This window comes from Tetrao urogallus (assembly GCF_951394365.1).
Source record: "Tetrao urogallus genome assembly, chromosome: 12".
NCBI lineage: Eukaryota > Metazoa > Chordata > Aves > Galliformes > Phasianidae > Tetrao > Tetrao urogallus.
This window is the reverse complement of record NC_136825.1, coordinates 15,618,357-15,641,302: the sequence shown is the minus strand read 5'-3', so window position 1 is coordinate 15,641,302 and position 22,946 is coordinate 15,618,357.

Sequence of the window (22,946 nt, the reverse complement as noted above, 5' to 3'; positions counted from 1 at the left end):
AGTTTTGCTCCAACTTACACAGATTTATTTTGTGACCCTGTACAAATCACTTAACCTCTTTCTGCCCAGAGTTCCAGCCCGTACAAGAAGGATAGTGTTTCCCTTTAGCAGGAGTGCTGGGCAGTTAATTCATTAATGCTTATAAAGTATACTCAGGTCTTTTAACAGGAACTGCTGCACGCTCATGGTGCCCTGGTGTTGATTCATGCCCAGCCCTGCGGCCGGGGCACGGCCTCTCTGGGGCTGCTGTGCTCCTTTGTGCTGCGGGCCTGGAGCTGCTGTGCTATCTGACAGCACGGCCTCCTCTGCTGCAGTGTTATGGATGCTGTCACAGTGATACGGGGAGAACAGATGCGAAATATGTACAAAATAGAAACATTTCAACACTTAACTAATGGTGCATTTTTACAAAGATATGCAAAAAACTTCTCTGCATCTGGAAGCACCTTGGCACTACCTGCTGAGCTCCGGGCTGGTCTTGAAGGGCACTGAGGAAGGTGCTGAGAGAGAAGGTGTTTTAATCTGTGTTTATTCTTCCTATGTTTTCTGGACAAATGTGTAACTGTTAGGAGATAGGGGTCCTTCAGAGAAATGCTATCATACTCAGCATGGTGGGGCATGTCATTTCCCATTGGCATCATGTCATAGGCCACTGTAATATGTCAGAAGCATTTTATTGCAATGGCTTCATCACGCAAATGAGACGTGACGGGTTGCAAATCAAATTTACCGTACCTACCTTTAACATATACTAAATAAGCTAGCAGCATAGATCAGGAGCTGGCAAACGCAGGCTGCTGTTGCAGTGGTGGAGGCTTGGGATCAAATTGGAGGCCGGGTGGGTGGGAAAAGCGGTTTGATGGTTACATCTTGGCAGATGCATCTTAGCTTCTCTGCTTAACTTTGATCAGAATTCAGATTCAGCATAGACGAGATGAATGCTGCAGTGGGCAATCCCTTGCAGATGTGGGCAAGGCAGAGTGGAGGCAGAAAGCTCCTTGGTGCCTGTCTCTTGTTGCCCTGTGCTGTGCCGGGCTGTGACTTCCCATCTTCAGCAGCGCAGAATGTGACAGCCTGCCCTCTTCCAGTCCCTCGGTCTGTGCTTCCAGGAGGATCTCCTGACCTCCACCAGCAATGTCTCAGAAGACAGTGTTTGTCAGCTCCATCTTAAGCATTGAAACGAAGAACGTGGGCCTTCTCATGGAAGCAGGTAGCTGCCCACCAAAAAAGACAAGCAACACAGGGACACTGTGCCCTCTGCTTGGAGCTCGGTGCTGCTTGTGCTTGCTGCACAGTGCACCTGGGTGGATGTGTGTGGGGGTGTTGTTCAGTCATGCTTGTCTGGAAGCCTTGCTATTGAGGAATGGCAAGGAAGCCAAGATAATTCATCCCACAATTAAATATATTAGCATTTATTTCAACAGCCCAGTTTAATCTTAATTTACAGTAAAGCTTTATATATAATTAGAACAATTATGTTATTTGGTAATTGCAGAATGAAATAAGTTTGTAGTAGAAATGTTGTAAACTTCTTTGAGCGCCGGAGATTGCTGTTAAATCTGTGCTGTGGGTAGAAAAGGAGAGCTGAGCTTCATTTGTGCAGGAACAGCAAATGCACAGATTAGCAGGCTGTTGTCTATGGCAAGGTTAAGTCAAAGAAAGCTTCAGTGCTATTATAAATTGAGAATACTCATATCTTTTAGCAGGAGCATTAGGGTGTGTTTCTCTAAAATACAAAGAGAAATGAAGTCTATGCACTGAAAAATATGAGGCTCTCATGAGTGCTGGCAGTGTTCAGAGGAGAAAAATGCATGAGGCAACCTGAGAGAGCTTCCTTAGGTCAGAGTGAGCGGAGGGTGGCAAAGCAGGGGGTCCCATGGCAGGGCCAGCGCAAACGGGCTGCGCTCGGTTCCTTGCAGAAAGGCTTCCATTGTTTTAATGGTTCTGTTGGACGAGTCGGGTCGTGTTTGCTGGTAGTCAGCTGTGAAAAGTTCACCTGTGTTGGACTTGGAAGTCTCGGGGCCGTAAGCAAGGCAAACTGCCGGCCTGGTTCTGAAGCAGGTTCCCTGTTTTCCTTTCTCTGCTGTCCGTTTCTCCATTGGTTTTCTCACCCCCATGCTGGTGGCTGTTCCTTTCTTCTGTTCCATTCCATTCAATATCCATTAGAAAAAAATAGTTTTTCTTTTAATTTTGCTGTGCTTCTGGCTAAGCACCTGTTGAGAAATGGAGAGCTGCCACCTACAAAGGTGCTCAGAGCTGCACAGTTTCCTCTTTAACCCCATTATTCCCAGCAGTAAGAGGATAACTGGGGGGCATAAGAGAATAAAGAGTCCCTGCAGCTTCTTGTCACCTCACCGCTGTGCTGTTGGCAGTGCTTATTTCAAGCAGCTTTTCCAATGAACGCTGGAAGTTACTTTGAACCTACTGGACAGGGAGGTGAGCTGTGCCTTGTGCAGTTGGCTGATGAGCTCCCTCATTGCTAGCAGTGCATGCCTGCGTGCCTTTGCTTGCTGCTGATGGAGTGTTGGGTGCAGCAAGGTGGGAAGACCCTCCTCTCATGGATGAGGTCCCAGGAATTTTGTGACCTGGTGTTTGAGAAAATGCTTCATGTAAGCTTGACCCAGCCGTGATGGACTGGTTGCAAGAGCTAACGGGGCAAGATTGGCCCTTGCAGGGCTGTGTTTGTGCTTGGGGTGCATAGAGGGTAAGCAAAAAAGGAGGGCCTTGACAGTTTGGCTTTGCACTGAGCGTTCTGTTCAATTCGTTTTTGAGTAACTTGAGTGTGTGGAAGCTTAGAGTGGGTAGGGAGAGGGAGACTACAGCTGGTAATAATAGCAGAGCCTTTCATACCATTTAACAGTTGTAAAACAATTAGGGGGAATTACGTTAATAAAGGGCTTTGTTCACACTTCTTGCCCCATTTTCCCTTTCCACCATGCTCCGAGAGCACATAAACAGTAGGGCTCTGTTTGTGCTGTGTATGGGCTGTGTTAGCCATTAAGCTGCTCCTGGACGTAGTTCTTCCCCAATTCTCACTCATCAATTTTCCAGTGCTTTGGCTGTTGCATTTTAACATGGCTCTTCCTAAACAAACAAATCCATGTTTTAGAAAGCTAAGATGGGATAAGAAGTGATTTGTATGGGAAGCAGCGGCCGCAGCTGTTCCCTCTGGGGCATGAACCAGAGCCCTTCACCATCCGGTCCTGGAGGACAGAACGGCTCTGAGAATCCACCAGCTCACTGCCCAGCTCCCGAAACTGAGCGTCTGCAGAGACGGAGCTGCTTCCCATGGGTGCTGCTGTGGGTGCTGCGGGGAGGGGCGTGGGATGGGGTGGGCGCAGCGGCTGCCTGTGTGCTGGGCGGCTGCTGGAGGTTCGGTTACTTTGCTAAATAACATGTAGACATTCTGCTTTGAAGCCTTGTGTATGATAGTTAATTAGACAACATTTAATTTGGCTTAACATTTGTGTCAGTTTTGTGGAAGTGAGCCTCCATAATTAGGGAACACAGATCAGGTTTCTGTCAGACTTATAACCTCTCACTCTCATTTAATGCTTCCTTCTCCAGCGCTGTGTCACACTCCCTGTGCAGAATTTCCCCCCACTGTCGTTTCCGCTTGGCTGGTAACAAAGTTGCCCACATTACACAACTGACAGCAAATGGAGTCGTTGCAGGGATGTAAGGGCATATGATCCGCCGGTATTAGCGGGAGCTCGCCCGTCGGAGCAGGTTACGTGATGGGAGTCACTGTACATCATACAGCGCCGTGTGCTCACACCAGCCTGGGATGCGGCTGACGGCAGCCTGTGTGGTAAGGCGTGGGGTGTGCGGTGCTTCCCAGGAGGAGCTCCGACAGCATGGAGTTACTGGCTGGTGGGGTAGGAAGGTTTTGAGTGGGTGCTTAGAAGAAAAGAGGGCTTTCCATGTGAAGATGCTTCTGTCTGGGATGGTGGCCAGTAAGATGCGCGATGCTAGGTGTGACTCAGGCACAGGAGCACTTTGTGTTCTGTGTTTTTAGGCTCTGGAAGTACAAAAAAAGAGGGTCTGGGATTCTGGCGCAGGGAAAATTGATGCATTATCCACTGAAGTATCCCTGACGCTGCCCTTACCGCTTTGTTCCATAGTTACAGCCAAGTGTAAAGCTATAGCTCTTACCTAATTTTCTGTGTGAGGCCAGGATGTTTCTTTAAAGAGCCAAGCATAGCACAATTCTAATCAATGTTTCCTTTCCTTATCCACCTTTCAAATACTCGAGAGTGAGGAGAGCAACCCACACCAATTTGTCCCCAGTTCCTCAGAAAGCTTTGCCTTCAGAGCAGCCCTTCCTCACTGCTGCAACTCAACACTGTGGCTGCAGAGCTGGAGGAGGCCCTCTGCAGCCAGCAGTTTGCCAACCGTGAGTTTGCTGCATCAGCAAAGTAGCCAAAGCCAGTTGTTGACGTGCTGCTCAGCTCGCTGTGCTGCAGCTGCATCGCTGCCATGCATCGCGGTGCCGCAGGGCATCCTCCTGTGAGGAGGCTCCTGTTAGCTGCTCAGCAGTGCTCGTTGGGTGGCTGCAGCATCGTGAGGAAGTGCTCAATGGGCGCCCTCTGAGCGTGTGCTGGTTCTGCGGTTGAGACATGTTTTCATGGCCAGCCATACTGTGAAAGCACACAGCAGATCAATACCTGGTGCTCAGGTTCTAATCGGCGCAGCTGCTTTCTGACCTGTAAGCACGATGCTGGGCCTGGGGTCCAGCGCATGTACAGGAGCACACACACAGCAAATGTGCTGTTTCTTTGCTGTTAAGGAGGGAACTCGCTGCACTGTGGTGAAGCTGCCTTAGCGTATGGTTTGAGTGTATTTGAAGTAAGCCTGCTGATCCCAAAGATCTGAACTTCTCACAAATGCAGATTGAAATGTTGGTCTTTGACTGCACAGTGGTCACCGTGACTTTACTGGGGTGTATGACTGGCCAATGTAAATTTGCTACACAGCTTTATTTAGTAAAGCTTTAGCCTCTTCCGTGGTCATTCTTGTCTTTTCTGTAAATCCTGACAGCCGTACTTTTCATGGGAATCAACATTACATCATTGCAATCACAGGCTGTTTCCCTTTCCTGCTGCATTACTTTTGGGAAGTCATGCTCTGCCAATTTTTCTAAACAAAATGTCAAGTTATTTTATTTAAAGGCCAGAAGTAGAAACAATTAGAGTAACAATTGTAATGAAATAATTTCTATTTATAATAAATGTTTGATTGCAGGGCTGCACGGCACGCACCTTTGGATTGCATTAAAAAAAGTGCAGCAATAAATAGTTCCAGTATGCAAAGATGTATGGCACGTGTTTGGGATGAGAGTTCGCCCATGCTGAAGCCTGGAATTTAGTGGGAGACCAATATTTAGGAAAGGAAGGAGTTCAGCAGTGCAGTCACCTGGATGCATGATGCGTTGCGTTGTGTAGATAAGCACAGTGCTGATAAGGTGGGCTTAGTTGTTGTGCCAGCACCCCCAGCAGCCCTGCTGAGCAGCCCGGCTCAGTTCCCCATGGCCCACACAGCCGGCCTGTGAGCAGCAGCACACCAGGCGTTGTGCTGGGAGAGATGCCTGCAGAGCCTGGCCTGGGAGCTCTTCCCGCTCTTGTGGTGGTTGTGAGCGTGTTCAAAGACTGCTTCCTCTTGCTGAGACTTGTTTGTTCGATACGGAGTGCGTGCGGGTTTCTTTTTTACCTTTCTGTAAAGGATTTCTCTACGGAAATGGATGAATGTTGCTGTAGTAATTTTGGTTTGCAGCATCCTTTCCCTGAGAAAGGCGCTGTAAAAGCTTTGAAACTCGATAGTCTCCGGCATCATACATGCTTAGGATCCCTTATGTATCAAACGGAGTTCACGGCAAAGCTAAAGAAGTCAGTGTCCTATTGAAAGGCCCTTTATGTCTTGTCTCTTCTTTGTTCAGCAGGGAACAAAGTTTGTCATCCTGAGACACCAGACCTTTGACGAAGCGCAGGTAACCTATGACAGTGCGTGCGGCGCTAACAAAGAGTCCCTGTCAGCCTTTGTAGAAGACTTTGAGACTTCAGTCAGCGTTGACTTTCCAGAAGATGAGGAGCGTGTTGGTGAAGTGCTAGGCTGTGGTTCCTCGGATCCCTCAGTTCGTGGAGGAACAGAAGAAGCTCGGCGTGGAGATGAAAAGATGACAGAAGCAGCAGAATCCCAGAAGTTGCGATCACACAGGCGGATGAGGTGGGTGATAGACAATACTTGATATAAAATTCCTTTTTATCTTATCTGATTTGTATTCTTGGCTGTGATGAGAAATACATCTTGTTGTTTCTAATTAATTCTTTAATTTTCTTTTATTTATATTTTGAATTTAGCAAAATGCTGTTTCGTGTTAGAAGCGTTCTCCATCTAACCCAAAATGCGTTAAAAAAGCTATTTGCTTTAATCAGTGGATTTTTAATCTTATTATATGCTCCTCAAAAATGAATATTTCTTTGTATTGTGGAGTATGTATTTACATAAATTAGTGTTATCCTTGGTTATTTTGCCAACCATAATTTATACGCTTTTTAGTTTTATCATGAAATAGAATCTCGCCTCTGATATTCTGGGGCCATTTTTAGCATCGTAGCAAATTACCTTGGGAGGAACTATTACACAGGCAGTGAACTATCTTCCCTGAGTTCTCAAAAAAAAGCCAAAACAACAACAAACCCTCAAACACATACCACACTTTCAGCTTCCACTGATTGACCCAGTCTCTCTGTTTCACTGTAATGTGTAAGTCAGTTTTTGCAGAGTTGTGGAAACTACAAATTTGTACAAGTTGTATGTACAGTTCACCTGAAGAATGCAGTATTTGTTCTTTGAACAAGTCCAGAGTTCTTGGCCAAATTCAATTATTTTGTAACTGTTAAGGTTATTTACTTATCTTCCTACCTTTGTTTGTTTTTACATAATGTCAAATGTAGCATCCAGAGATGTTGACAAAACATTTGCAGAGAATTTTTTTGAAGTAATACTAAAGTAACTAAACTCACAAGGTATTAGCAGATGGAGATCTGTCTCTGTGGCAGATGAAGGCCCTGTGTCAAAACGAGTAGTGTAAGCTCTGTGTTTCTCTGCCATAAACTTGAAACATGAAAGCATGAAGAAGAGCTGTGCTATGCTTTCTTCCAGTAACTGCTCTTCCTCTTCCCTATGTACGTGTGATTGACTCACGTTCCCGAGGTGCTTCTATCTGAGTTCCGTGTCACGTGGAAGTCTGCCGATCCTTATCTGGAGAGCCATTTAAGTTTATGGGGCCCCTGAGAAAATTAGCAACAATATCTCCAGCGATAAAGTTATTGACTTCTGGGCAGTTACCTTGTTTGAGCAAAGCAGTGAAAGTTCTTTCTTTCCTTGGTGTGTGGTGTGGCTGAGCCATGAGTCAAGGCTTGGCTGAAATGGGACAGAGTTGGTGAAGGGAGGTAATGGGAATACCTGGCCAAGTCCTTGACACACTGAATTCGGAGTCTAGCTGGAGTCTGGGTGCACTTGTCTTGGAAGTCAGTGCAAGTCTTTGTGTATTGGTGCAATGATGAAGGCAGAACTGAACACAGGGACCATCCTCATGAGGACACAGCGCTTTGTATTGCCTCAAGCTGTCACCTGAGTCCTTCAGGGCTCCTGGTTACTGCTGGGTACAGAGTCTAAGAACAAAAATAAAGTTTGCAAAGTGTGAGGCAGCAAAATGGCATTGAGAAGAGCTTTGTGTGTGGGTGTGCCATGTGCTCACATGGGGTGCTGGATGACTTTGCTGCTCGTTTCATTCAGACTGTATATTCGAGACTTATTGCTGAACTATATTTCCTATCTTCAAAATAACACTTATACAGATGTGTGTGTTATCCAAATTCTTACATAGTCATTAATGCTGGCATTCGTACTTAATAGGAATGGGTGCTTACTGTAGCACACACTTTCTTTTAGAGGAACATACCTGCCTCCAGCTGTCTGGCTCCCTCGTTTCAGAGAATAGCAGTATTTTGATGGGCTGCTCTTCTATTGATTGATAAGTATTTGTGCAGTTGGTACATGTTCTCTGTTGCTGGTGTAATGTGTGTGTCACGGATTACGCACGTAAGCAGCCCTAAACAATGAGCAGCTTGGTGTGGGTGGCTGGGATGGAACATGTGGGCACCAGAAGTGGTGTCTGAGCCAGGAAATTGTTACGTGGTGCACGTAGCACAGGAGCACAGCCTTCTGGGGTCGCCTGCTTAAACTGTGTTTTATGTTACACGGGATTGTCTATGCAGTTCTGTCTGAGCAATTCAGCTATGTTGTGGGTGGGTTTTTTTTAGGGAGGGGGGGAAGGGGAGGTGGAATTACTGCAGTGATGGCATTCATGTTCTTTCTAAACCAGCCTACCAAAAAAATAAATCTGGCATTGGTACTGGATTTTAATACAGATTGGAAATAATGCTCTTATCTGGAGGGAAAAAAAGAGGTTTGCCTACTTGTGTAGCAATATGAATACTATGCTGGAACAAACCTTGAGAGCTGGATGATTTTTTTTCTGCCTTTAAAGGCTGTTTTCTTCACCCTTTGAATTAAACTTCCACCTAAGGTGAGCAATTTCTGCCTTGAGCATCCTCCTTTCCCCAGCTTTTCTTGTGGCTCTTCCACTTGGTGTGGGACAGAAAGACATCATTCCAAACAAAGACTGCAGAGTACCTCAAAGGGTAGCTGGAAAAGGAGCCCATGAGTGTTGAACTGACCTGTCGTGTGGATGCACCCACTCTGGGTTCTGCTCATGCTGTCTCTGCACTCCGCAGAGCCACTGAGCAGTGGGTGGTGTGCGTGCTCAGCCCCTACTGCTGCAGCTGCAGACTTTGGGGCCTTGAGTTGGTGGTTCAAACCTGCTTGTCTGCTGAAGGTGGTGGTGTGAATGTACTTTAAGAAAAGAAGATAAAACTTGCAATTGATTCCTTTTTCATTTGTAGTATTTTTTTATTTCAGTAACTTATCTAGGAGCATTAGCTATGGGTGAAAGGCCTGGCATGTGGAGCAGCATGCATCCAAACCAGATGATTCTGGCCCTGAAAAGCATGCAGTGAGAATGCAAGTCAACATACTGATACAGTCGAGAGAAAAGTAACTTTTTTTTTTTTTTTTTTTAATGTGGCCTCTGGCAGCATTTAATGACTGCGAAGATCCTTGATATCTTATCTTTTTGACTGCTATTATTCTGGAACTCAGTGGTTATACATATTCCAGCAGCATCTTTTCATGTCTCTGTACATCTTTATAAGTGTTGGACAAGTTAGTGCATGAGATGGCTCCTTTTATGTGTGCTAGATTTTGTATATTTTCAAGGGAGGGAGTAATTAAATTACTGTTTCAAAGGAGTTATCTACCTCACTAATAACTTATCTGTAAGCTTACTAAAGTAGTCGTTTGTACTATAAAATGACTAAATAACTGTTGTATAATCTCAAAATTGCTGTAAATCATTATTCCTCCTCGGTGGGGGCAGCTATGACTTGTGAATGTGTCGAAGCCTGACAGGTTTAATGTCATAGCTGCACATACTGGGAGGAGGACAGAGGAGTAATTACAACTCCTGCTTTTATGCAGGACACTCAGATACATAACTAAGAGCTAAGCCAAATTGCACAGAAGGCACCCAAACAACCGCCTGCAGCTCTCTTCAACATCTCACTGACTCTGTGCTGATGGCTCACAGTCTATTTGAAGAAAATTCAGCTTGGCTTAACACCAAATCCTCTGCACCATCTCACTTTCCTTTCTACCGTAAGAATCTGTGTGATCGTGCTGAGCTATGCTTCCCATTCCCATTCCATCAGCCACTGCCAGTAGGAATGGCAGAGGACTAAAGGGAAACAGCAGCAGTAGATACCTGAAGGATCTTAGCTTTTTGAAGCCAGAGATGAAGTCACAGTTACCGTCCATACTGCAGAGGAAAAGTGACAGCACTTAGGACCTCTGCAAGGAAGTCTTTTGGCTTTCTCCATGTGCAGACAGGGAGTGATGCAACCGCTGTCCTTGCTGCCTGCGGGGGCCCTGTGCCCAGGTCTGTGGGTGCAGAGCCACTGTTGTAAAGGCTTTGTGTGATGATGCAGTGCTGCTCGTGGACAGAAAGCAAGAGTTTCACTCCTGCTGCTCAAACGTGTGCATGCCTGCTGCAATTTTCCCTTTTAATGGCGTTCAACCTTTCTTTTTCCTACTGTTGTATTAATAAAATGCTTCTAAAATAAGCTTCAGTGGTTGGCTGTTATTACAGCTTTAAGGAATAATTTTACCTTGGCAATGTACCTGGAGTCATTTGCTCCTGGGATCACGAACAGGAGTTCCACCTTCCCTTCTGCAAATGACTCCTCCTGATCCTTGGTGACTGCAACTGCGTGTGTGCTATGTGCACGAGCTTGAGAGGCTGGAAGTAGGACAGCTGGCCCATGCAGAATTAAGTATTTCTAGCAAAATGACAGGCTTGACAATAGATTGTTATTATAATTGCAGTATATGTTTAAGTCTATGTTTAGGGAGCTTGTTGGAAAAAAGATCTCCAGGTTACAGAGAACAGCTGCTTCGGGAAAAAATTGAATGACAGCAATGAATATCCTATTCAGATTGTATCAAAGGTGTAGGAAATTGAGCAAAACGTACCTCCACTGATCTCACCTGCTTCTGTGTTGATTTTGGAAGTGAGCTGAACAAGTTGTAACTGAGAACTGGGGCTGGAACCCACTGTTCATCTGTAGCTTACCTCTTGCAGAAAGCACGGACCCACAGCATTTCTTCTGGAGCTGGCTTTTTCTAAAGGAACAGAGAAGCTTTAGTGCTTACTGGCTGTGGCCACAGGGCTGTGTGAAACTCCCTTAAATTGCCTTGCAGACACTGGTGTTGCAGGTTGTCTTGCTCCTCAAACAGAGGAAGACCAAGAGGCTGTGAAATCATCCCAGCCCTTCCACTTGCAGGCCAATGGTGTGACGTTTCCATTTGGGGTCATACCTTTTCATTATTCAATGTATCACTCCCAGTTTGCGTTCCCAGGAGACTAACTTTTTGTAGGTATGAGATTTCACTATCAGCATGGACTTGGTTTTATTAAAATTAGTAATTTTTCATTGAATTAAGATGCTATAATGGATTAAAATGTAATAGTATTATTTGAAAAAAAAAATCTTCTGCATTTCAGTTAGTTGCAACTGAGCCCCATTAACTTGATTTCTGATTCTACTTCAGTTAAACATATTTATCTTACTTATGGATGTGGTGTGGATTACCATACCGTATTTTAACATGAACTAACAACATATCAGCAGATATGTAAAAAAGTGAGTTAATAACATAAATGTCTGCTATCATCCTGCTTTGTAAAACCATTCTTAATTTAATCCATATACTAAGTGTGCTTTCGAGTTACAAAAATTTATGATAAGTATCAGGCAGAAGTGAAACGGTGCTACAGAATTGTGACTGATGTAAAACAGACGTACCAAATGAGTAGCATTAGGACACTTACTTTGAAGTTTGCTAAAACCAGTAAAGTGATATCCACTTTAAGTGAAACCTGCTGTTACAGATACCTACTGGATTTTGGGAACATTTCACTTTTGAACTCAGTCTTTGCACTCCATTTTGCCATTTATAAGGTACACAACTTTTTTTTTTTTCTCTCCATGTAGCAGGAAAGACTAGAATAGCTGACTTACTGAGATACATTCTTATCTTTGCTCCCAGATAGATAGTTGAGCATGTTCAGTATCTGGGAGAATAACATTTCTTCAAATATCTAAGAGAAATTATCTTGATATAGCTGTGCAAAGTTGAAACAAATAGTAGATTGCTTTCATTCAGGATAGTACCGTTGCCAAATGTGAATAACAGAAGAAATACTGAGTAATTTAAGGAGAGATCTGAGAATGACAAAACAAATGAGAGCGGGTATGCTGCTTAGTTTCAGTAAACTTTTTAGTGTCTTACTGACATTGCTGGCAATAATTTTGAAGCGCAGGGTTCAGTTGCAGGCTTTTTGAACAGGACTGGTTGAGTTGGTGCTGGGAGGAGGCAGGTATCCCATTCATGCCTGTTTAGTTATGTTCAGAAGGCCAAGTCCTGGCTTCCGCGTGCAGCCGAGCTCTCACCTGGTGCAGTTGGGTGTTCCAGTGTTTTTAATATCAATACAGGCCTGTTTCCTACGTGGTATGTACTGCGTGAAGCCTTATTCATACTTGGATTTTAACTGATGCATGGAATAGATTTGTGAGTCACGTATCATTAAATGCTTTTTGGTCGTTGGCATTGTGTTTATACGTATATTCTGAATAGGGAATTTTATGTTAAACAGACCAGGAAGGTGTCATTGCTCTCAGTAGAGCTATGTCTGTGCGTGCTTACTGTGTTGTTGTAAAGGTAGCAAGGAACTGAAATTTAAGTGCCACTGAGTTGTCCAAGGAGTGACAAGTCACTCAGGCAGTTTCACCTCTGCCTTAAGAACTCCAGATTCAGAAGATGAGATTCATTTAGAGATGCTTTATCCACTGTGGTTTCCACAGCAGAGTTCTGACTTCACCTCTTTCTTCCTTCAACCAGGAGAGAAGCTTGTACGAACACACTGCCGTGTATTGTGTTGGGCTGTTCCACACATGCCTGCTTTTGATCCATGCATACACCACCTGGAGAACAGTCTTTTGCAAAAGAAAGTAATTTTGAATAAGTAAATCTAGAGAAACAGTGTCCTGCTCACTGTCTGAGCAGAGAAAGAGGATGGAGTTCTTGAGTTACAGACTTGCTGTGTGCAGTGTTGATTGTCCCTGTAGGCAGCGTGCATGCAGTCACCTTCTGCATAGTTGTTCATGTGTGCTCCTTCTGCCACGCTGCGTTCAACTCCAGTGAATGTGTGGCAGGGGACTGGGGAATAAGCTGAGTGCAAGTAGGTGCTGTGGCTCGAATCGGCACTGTGTGTAGCAGTGTTTATTTTTTGAGGACGGTTTGCTTGAAGGAGATGTGCAAATCGTAGCTGACAGGCTGGGTGCTGGTGTGCTGAGCACTGACTGACGGGGGACTTGATACCTCTGTGGCAAGAACAGCACCCTGCTCTGCTTGCCTCAGATCACACATTGCTCTTCAGAGCCCCTTGTCAGAAAGCTGCTGAATAACTTTTCCAACGTGAGTGTGTGACACAGAGCGCGGTAGTGAGGGCTAATGCAGCCATCCATTTTGCTAAGGTGAGATATCTGCCATAAAATCCTATGTCGTTTCCCATAGAAGAATGGGGATTTTGAGGTGAGCGTGCACTAGCTGCTTTGTTTAGTGCAAGTCAGAAGTAAGGGGTGAATTTGGCCTCACCTCCTCCCTGGCAGAATCCTTCTGTAGAAGTTAAATCTCCAGTTGGCATAGAGTTGACCTGGCATCCAGACTTGCCCTTACTGAACCTCTGTAACCCAACTGGTGATTGGACTGGCAAAGGATGTTTAGATCATGTGATATTTCCTGTCATCTGTGCACTGTTGGCCAGCCAGGCTCCTGAGAAGAGTCCTTGGGCTCTCCCACCTTAGCATCAGAGATAGCTCACAGTGACTGCTCTTTCTGAAGGTGTGTGGCTGGATCACGCAGAAAGAATTATATGATGGCTTAGGTTGGAAGGAACCTTAAAGGCTACCCATTTTTAACCCTGTGCCACGGGCAGGGTTGGCAGTCACTAGATGAGGCTGCCCAGGGCCTCATCCAACCTGGCCTTGCATACCTGCAGGGATGGGGCATCCATACCTCTCTGGGCAGCCTGTGCCAGCACCTCACTGCCCTCTGAGTGAAGAATTTCTTATCACCACACCTAAATTTCCTCTCTTAGTTTAAAGGCATTCCCTTGTCCTGTCGCTATTTGCCCATGTAACAGGTCGGTCCCACTCCTACTTGTGAGCTTCCCCTCAAGTACTGGAAGGCTGCCTTCCTGGAGCCTTCTCCAGGATCAAGCTCCCTCAACCTTTCTTCATAGGAGAGGTTCTCCAGCCCTTTGATCATCTTTGTGGCCACCTCCAGTCCTGCTCCAGCAGCTCCCCCTTCTTGCACTGGGGTCCATAGTGCAGGTGGGGCCTCGCAAGGATAGACTCAGAGTTTTGGTGAAGTGCCCTGTCTCTTACCCTACTGCAGTGTGCCATTTTGTTTGTCACATTTTTGCAGAGTTTTTTTAACTAAGAACTAAGTTTATTGCTTTTGGTCAGTGCTGTTGACAGCAGGGTGGGTGAAACTGCCCATTTTTGAATAGTTATGTCTCCTTAGTCTGCAGTCACCTTGTGCAGCCTGTTTTGCCTCTCTCCTTTCAGGGAACAGACCCTTACAGCACTAGTATATATATATAGTAATATGTAGTTATATATTTTATATCTGGGGATTCTGCATATCCAAGATGTGAAATCACTGTGATTAGGAAACTGCTGAAAAACTGAAGTCTGGCTGTGATGAACTGCCTTATGGGTGTGAGGACAGCTCGGAATTGTCCCTGGGGGAGCTGCTTTGCTCCAGGGTGGCCAGCTGAGGTGAAGTGCACATTTCTTTTAAGCCTCAGGATTTATTACTCTGCAGGAATGGCTTTCTTTCTTTCTTTCTCTCACCAAGCTCCCCCCAGCCTTTTTTTTTTTTTTTTTTTTTTTTTTTTTATCCGAAACCAAAAGCTTGCAACTCCTTTGAAAAATAAATTAAAAATCACCCTCTTTCTGTTGGGCTCTTATCCTAAAAACGTGGCTCAGGTTTCTCCTCTTCTCTGCTGTCCAGATCTCACTCTTAGTTTTGGGGCAGTAGATTGACCTGGCAGCATGATACATTCTGACTAATTTTTCTGGCATCTCTGTGATCCTGACTTCCTAATGTTATCATTGACTTGTCATCAGTGACAGAAATTTGAAGGCAACTTGTTCTTCAAAGTGTTCTACATGCGAGAAATATATTTTTTTTATTGTTTTAATCTGATAATGGCTTGACTCTTAAAATGGATTTAAGTGTGTGCAAGGCTTGGTAGAAAAGACCTTCCCTTTTGTTTGTGTTCCTCTGCATTTCTCATGTGCTGCTTGGGATTTTGATTCTCAAAAGATTGGATTGGGTTAATATTTTGTTTCCCTTTCCCCCACGTAAATGTTGAGTGGTAAAAAGGAAACAAAATCCTCATTCCTATTAAAAAACAGAAGGACTTAATAGAGTCTTAGAAAACAACCTGGAGATTTTTTTTTACCCACAAAAGGTTAACTAAATATGGCCCCAGTTCTGCAAAGGATTACTCATGTTTAACTTTGCATCCCGTGCACCGACTCTCAGTGGCATGCTGCATGAAGCGTTCTCACTGAGCCTGTTGAGATCACGGTCTGAGTGACCTTACACTGTGATGCTCCTTACCATTCCATTAAAGACACCTCTGCCAAAGGTTCTCTCTTGTGCCCTTTTTTTCTGAGGTCAGCTGTTGGCTTTGCCTTTGTTTCATTGCAGTAGAGTTGGCACTTTCTCCATTCTGTCTCACTGAGTTCATACAGCTTGTTCTCCATTTGAGTAACAACAAAAAACCTGCATCTGCCTTCATGTAAGGCTTTTTCACATCATTTTCTGATGAAGAAAAATCTTACAGGTTAGTAGCTTATCAGCAAGATATTATTTGATAATGAGGTAATTACAATTATAGCATGCAGTCCAATATTATGACTTAGGAAGAAATACCAATGGTGTAGCTTTTTCCTCCCTGAATTAGGAAGGAAAATGTAATTTTAGGAAAGCATTGAAGACTGCCTTTTAATGTTGCTTTGCTGGTTCTTGATAGATTTGAGTAACTCTAAGAAAGCTGCAGTTCTGGATCGTAAAGGTCAAACCGTCACCATATCAAATGCAAATAGATCCAAAGAAAAAAGCCATCTTGGCAGGGACAACTGAATTAACTGGGCACAAACCAGTTCATTGCATACTTACATTCACCCCAAGTGTTGCTTAAAAAATTTACTTCAAAATAACAATAAAAGTTTCTTTCAGAAAGAACTCATTTGCCACAGTGTAACACCAAAGCAGTAAATAGCGAATCAGTCAGATTGCTTTAAACGTATCCAGGACCCAGGCATGGAGGAATGGTGTTTGGAGTAATAGAGTTTTGAATTGATGCAGTGAATCCTACCTTTGTAGGAAATGACTTTTGATGACTTTTTGAATGCTGCCCTCTCTGCTTAAGCTGATCATTGAAGGCTTTTTCTTTGTTGGTTTGGTGTGTGTGGTTTTCTCCAGCACGCAGGGCAGGTATCCCTGCTCTTAACTGGACTGGGGCCTTCTAAAGCTGCTTGGAGTGGTTCTGTGGCGCAGGAGCGCAGGTAGCTCAGCACTGGCGCTTCTGAAGTGCTGCAGCCTGGGTTGGTGTGTGAGGATAAAGGACAAAGCCACAGCTGGGTGCCATGGCAGCTCGTGCCATACTTGGTCATAAGGATCTCAAGCAGTTTGGTACAATTCTGTAACTTCTACGTCGAAGGGAGAAAGCTCCTTGGTGAGAGACAGCACAGCGATGTACCCTTATTTCTGCATTCTCTCTCCTTAGTATGGGGACGATTCAGTAATGTCACTTTTCTTTCTAGCCTGATTTTCTATTCCTAGCTTTTTAATTTTGGCACAGCCCTGAAGGCCTAAAAACAATTTTATTTATTTATTTTTGAGATTGCAGCATTTTGTTTTCCAACTGATTGGTGGCTGTTACATTTGTTTTTGCCTTCTGTTGTTTGTTGTTAAGAAATGAGCATGCTTTCAGGATCTTTTCAGTAATGAGCCAGGTTTATACTGGTGTGTGAATGGGTGAGTGAGGAGTGCTAAGGGAGGGAAAGATGTGCTTGAAAGATGTTCAGTCTTGCACTGAGTGGTATGGACTGCTTTTCCTTCATCTTTTTTTCTGTTGGTGCTCCCCTCTACTCCAAATGGAACTTGGTTCCAGGGGTTGTCTGCGTGTAGCAAAAATATGTGAAAGTTACTAGCTTCTTCCATGCTCTGCATGCTGTCTGTGTAAGCCAAGGTACTTTTCATTAAGGAAAATACATGTATGAAGAGCACCTGAGGGCTTATTGCAAGGAGAGCAACTTTATAAAAACATGCTGTGCTGTAAATTCACATTTCTATCTCGATCCGAGTTAATTTTCAAGTTAGACAAGCCTTTAGAATTACTTATTAAAGTCATGCTTTCTAAACCTCAGAGGTGATGTTTTCCAAAGAAGCCTAACATTTTTTTTTGCTTTTTATAAAACAAAGCAAAAAAGAAGAAGAAAAAGAAATAACGCCTCTTTACATGGGGCAGCATCTCCACAATGAAAGCTTTTCCATTTCAATGGCAGCAATGAAGGATTTCCACCACCTCCAAAATATTCCCTGCTTATAGAGCTGTGTTTTAGACTCAAAATAAGTCCATTTAATTCCAGCCCAGCGGTGCCTGTTTGAACCTTGGTTTATGGAATCAGTCAGACGAAGTAGGCATACCTGATGGCAGTGACAAAGCTGCTTTGAACGGCTGACAGAGATCATTAGGAAATAAAGCACAAGAGGAACAGAGATTCAAAGATTCCAAATCATGTACCATGTGAGCGTGAGTTTGCTTTCCCCACAGTGCAACTCGGAATAAATTTGATTAGAGGCAGAATAGTAGAAAAGGACTTCTACACTGGTTTGTAATACCAGGCACAATCGGGTTTCTAATAGCCTAAGGGATGGCTGTACTTGAAAGCTAATTTGGATTAATGCGGGGTCTGAATTTAAAATAGAGATAGGTATTTCTGAATAACTGCATTCGGATTCCAGAATAAAAGTGTCCACATGTGAAGTTATTCAGGAACAGCTATTTTGGCATCACCTATTTGTCTCTGAGCCTCAATCTCTGCCTGTAGGCTGCTAATGGAGAAACAACAAATGCTATCAGCTAATAGGATCCCTCACGAAATCTCTGCCTTCCAAAAGCTGCAAACAAACTTCCCAAGATGTAACAATTTAACTGTGTATATCCTGATCTTAATTCTTCTCAACTGCAAGGAAATCTTTTTAATTATGACTGGGATTAGCCCATAAAGCTTAAATTATAACTTCAGTGTTCATTTTGTTAGGCTTGATTAAAAACAAGTCTCTAAAAACTTGTGTATAATGTTCACTCTTAACCGTTTCTGCTGGTAGAGGAAAATAGAGAAATGTGGCCGGAGAAAGGACCGTGGTACTGCATTGATATTAACAGCAGATCTTCTGGCCATTGAGCCCTGTGAATAAACCTGGGTGTTTCCCGTCTGTGTACTTTCTGCCAGGCATGGCTCACCGTGTGGGAGCTGATCCCCAGAGCTGCCCACCAGCCCCTCACACCCCACACATCTGGGCGGTGATCCATTGCAAGTTGGTGTTTGAGAGGCTGAGCTGCTCTGCTGGGTGTGAGTTGCAAGTGTCCTTGGTGCACCTGGCAGCCATTAACCCATACTGTGTGTGACACCCTGGGTAGACAGGAGCAAGCTTGGCATCCAGCACTTATGACTTCTTTTTTCTCCGTTTGTGTATAGTACTTAAAACTCCTCATAAGGTGTGGTCTTGCATTCAGGTGGGGCCAGGATAGGTCAACATAACCTGAGCTAAAGCCACAGATTTGCAGCTTCTGTGCAGAAATGTTTAATAGGATTTGTAGATAAAAATACAGCAATATTTTAATAGGAATTCAGCTTATATCCGTAGAGAAATAGTTACTATCTGTTGGTTCCAGACTGGAAGGCTAAGGTAACCTGTGTGTTTCCACTCAGACTCACCACCGGCAGGGTTTAGGAGGCACACCATACCCTGGCCATAATGAGCCCTTCCAGGAGTGACTGCTGTTCTGATTGATGGAGTCTGTTACTGAGCATCCGCACACACCTGGTTGCTGCTTGGCAGCACCCTGTGCAGCCATGTGGCGCTGTGCCCCTATGGAGCCTGTGCCATGGCAGCCAGCCAGCGCCTGCTGCGTGCAGACGTAGCCCCTGCTTCTCAGCTGTGCCCTCTGATGGGTGTGCTGGTTTATTGCCCCTGTACCTTCTTGTTCTCTTATGGCAAGTGTATTAAAATGTGCTTTCTTCATTGCTAGCGAATGGAGTATTTTCTATAGCTCTTGGCTGTTACCACCCAAGCGCTGCCAAAACTTTCTGTATATCCTGAAAGCACAAGGATGACAATATTGTTATGTGAAGACCACCTACTTCTTTTGTGAAGATAATAGCAAAAAATGCATTACAATGCACATAATAATTCCAAAAGCATGTGTAGTCAGTGTGGTTGCATTTGTGATACCTGAGAGTCTGCACATTCTGAAGTGGGAGATTTTCAGGTAGGATTATACAGTGCACAATTCCCCGAATGCGTCTGTGAACTGATTCTGTAAGTGAAATAAGTTTCTTTGTTAGCTCGAAGTTCTAATTCTAGCCCTTTTTAAGATTCTGTCGGTATCATAAGATTAGGTTGTTTACCAAAGATAAAATACAGTAGTTATTTTTGCTTTACCAAAAGCCAGTTACATAGGTTGGTTCCAGTCCCTCGCTAAATAGCTTTTTCTTTCAGCATTAATTTTAATGTTTAAATAGCGTGTGCATTTTCTTACGGCTGCATAAAGATATGTGTAAGTAGAAAGCTACTTTGGTTGGGAAGATCCAATGCTCAGTGAAGCCTTTCGCATATATAGAATACTGAATATCTAAACCATTATTTAGCATCAGAATCAGTTATGGTTGTCTGACTGATGGACAATCTTTTCCTGACCCAGTCTCTTTGCAAGTGACCTATACTGTCTAGACAGTTGCATATTATTTATACATTCATTTCAGATTTATAGTTCTTTTAACGAAAGTTGAGGGTGTTAGTTTGCCAGTGACTTCATATCTGCATCAGGACTTGCAGCAGGCTGGAACAAACCCAGGCCCTTACAACTGGCTACAAAGTCCCTTTCCCCCACTCGGCATTGTGTGCTGGTTCACCCTTCTTCACCTCCCTCCTTTCATTCTTCCATCCCCTCTCTACAGAGGGGGAGGAGGTGTGGAAAAAAAAAACAGGACAAAATTTGGATACACAAGGAAGAGTGTGTAAAACCTAACTTCAGAGAGTTGAGATGAGTTCTGATCGATCCCTTTGGTTGACTGGCCGTATTTATATCCAGTTTTCATGTCTAAAGTGCTAGGAGTAAAACAAAAGAGCTGCTCCATGGAGCTGTTTCCTACAGAGTGGGTGGAAGGGAGGTAGTGCTGCAGCAGCTCTGCGTGCTGTGTGTGAGAGGTGGCTCATCAAGGGCAGCCTTCACAAGCCCTTTTCCACGTGCAGGTTTATTTCTTGAATTGTGCTCTTGACTCCTTTAGGGGTTAGACCAAAAAAAAAAACCAAACACAGCCAAATCACAAAGCAGTGCTGCTGCAGTTTGGTGCAGATCTGGAGACCTGCAGTCTCTCTTGGTGTCCTTGCAGCTGCAGATGGTGTGCATGCCTATTGTTCTGTCAACATGAGATTCTCATCTGCTTGTGGGCTCCTCCCGGTCATTTACAAATAGCTAATGTTTTTAGGAAGGAATTAGCAATCCGAGAGTACTTGTCTGCTGGGCACTGATCCTATTGCTTCTGGATTGGCAGGTGCTCAAGTTACAGAATTTTTTGTTTTGCTGTATTTAAGTGATGCCTTCCCTTCGAGGTAGCAGGCTGGCGGATCCCATCCTGGAAGCAGAGCTCCTCTGGTCTCATGGCTCACAAAGCCAGGTGGCTCATGAGGACGGCACAGGTGGTTGTCTCCTTCTCAGGTCAGGCAGTATCTGTCAGTTGTGTGATGTCTAATGTATACTCAGCATTTCTTTATGCATGAGGAATCACTGTGAGTGTTTTAAGATGTTGTTATCAAACAGCAGTGACAAACAAGAACGAAGCAGGAAGAAGCATGGAGGAATCCTCGAAAGTCAAAAGAAAGGACAGGGCAGAAGGCTGGTGGGCTGTGGTGAGATGGGAAGAGAGCAGGTTGTTGGAGCAGAAGGCACTGAGATCCTGAGGGGGAGAGTGGGTGGGAAAGAAAGCTGGGGGAATGGATGGGTAAAATGTGCAGAAGAAAGGAAAATCCATGCTGTACACCAGCCTCCTGTAGTAACATCAGCAGGGGTAGGAAGAGTCGTTTACTGACCATTCATAAAGGGGTTTTTGAAATCTGTCCGTACTTGGATTATGTTGTTTCACGTGGAAGGGAAAAAAACAATGAACTTCTAAAATAAAGAAATAGCAGCAACAAAGGCATTTTCACTTAACTGCACAGGATCCAAGTCTTGCAGCACAAGTAGTTTCTGTCCTTGAGCATATCTGAAAACTTTCTCAAATGAGCGCCCTGATTTCCATGCCTCTAACATAAAGGTGTCTGTAATTCCTGTTAATTTCAGCACAAAGATCTAAAGTCTAATGTCTAACCTGAAGTCTGATGTCTATGTATTTGTAGGACGTACAAGCAGATAATATTTAAATATGGTCCTTGTAGTGATGCTTAACCTCCCTTTTGACTCCCTTTGTTATAAATTCTAAAATGAGTAAGGTAATGGAACATCAAATTAACCACTCATTGAAAAAAGGCTTAAATTTAAAGATGTAATTCTAAAACATACACATTTTCTAGGTAATAGGAAGAAAATGTATGGGCGTTTTCCGTGCTTGTTACTTTGGGTCCCAGACTCTTTCTGTTTAGCTAATACAGTATAAGATTAATTCTCTCACAGCACATAGCCTGGAGTTCAGTGCACATGTTTACTGATGTGTACAGCTCTCAAATAAGTTTAGTGCTTCTTTCACCCACTGTTAGGAAGTATATTTAAAAGAAATTGCCTTTTATAGATTTAAATTACAAAAGTACTGATATCATGCAAAAAGCAGTTCAACTCATGCAAGCATACAAATGTGTAAATCTTAGGGAAAAAGATACCCAGGGCTAATATGAATGTAAATAGGATTAGCTGCTTGCATTAGTGTCTGAAATACAATTTAAAATGCTTACTGCCTGGTTATTCTTACATATATATATATATATATATATGTATACACACACACACATATGTATACTTATATATATATTTTAAAATACGTATATATGTATGTATTTCCCTCCTCCCCAAATATTCTATACTACTACTTGAATATTCCTCTTTTCCCCTAAATAGGGAGACTTTTGAGGAGATTGCTTAATGGCTGCTGTATTAGTGATGGAATTCAATGTGTTGTTAGATATGGAAGGTTTATATTTGTGTTATATAAAATATTAACACAAAATGAGGACAGATTTCCATCCCTCACATATCCTCCCAAATGCAATAGTAATTTTAGACCTAGTTTTCTCACTGAATCATGAACAATGACAGCCACCAGATTCTCTATAAGCCCATGAAAAGAACAATTTTCAGTTAATGGCACCACTAAAGCTGCATAAATCAACAGACGAGGCATTTCATTAGAGATTTCGGTCTCCTGTGTCGTGGCTCCTGCAGGAAAGCAAGTCCTCTAAGCAGCCTTAGTAGTATGGGGAATTTAGTTTTGTTGTTACTTATGTTAAACTGATAGAAGGATGTTAGGAGCCTAAAAATCAGTTATTTGCATGCTCTTGAACCTGAAATAGGGTAGATTTCTGAAGCAGTGGGCCTGGCCTGTTTCTCAGAATTTTTAATTTTCTAAGCATTTCTGCTTGCCAATAGAAATAGTGAGTGTTTCTCTACAAATAACTGAATATACCCATCATTTGTTTTTGTTAAAGTGGCAGCAACAATGTCGTAATGTCATTTTCCCTCCTACATGTAGTAAATATGTTAGAGTGATGCCATAATAATTACACGTGGTGTAAGACAGAAGAAAGGATGCTAATTAAAGTACCTTTGTGCCCTGTCAGGCTGGGCAGCAGTTGTCAGAAGATGCTGCGTTACGTACCTGGGATGTGATGCCAGAATGGTAATTGGAAAAGCA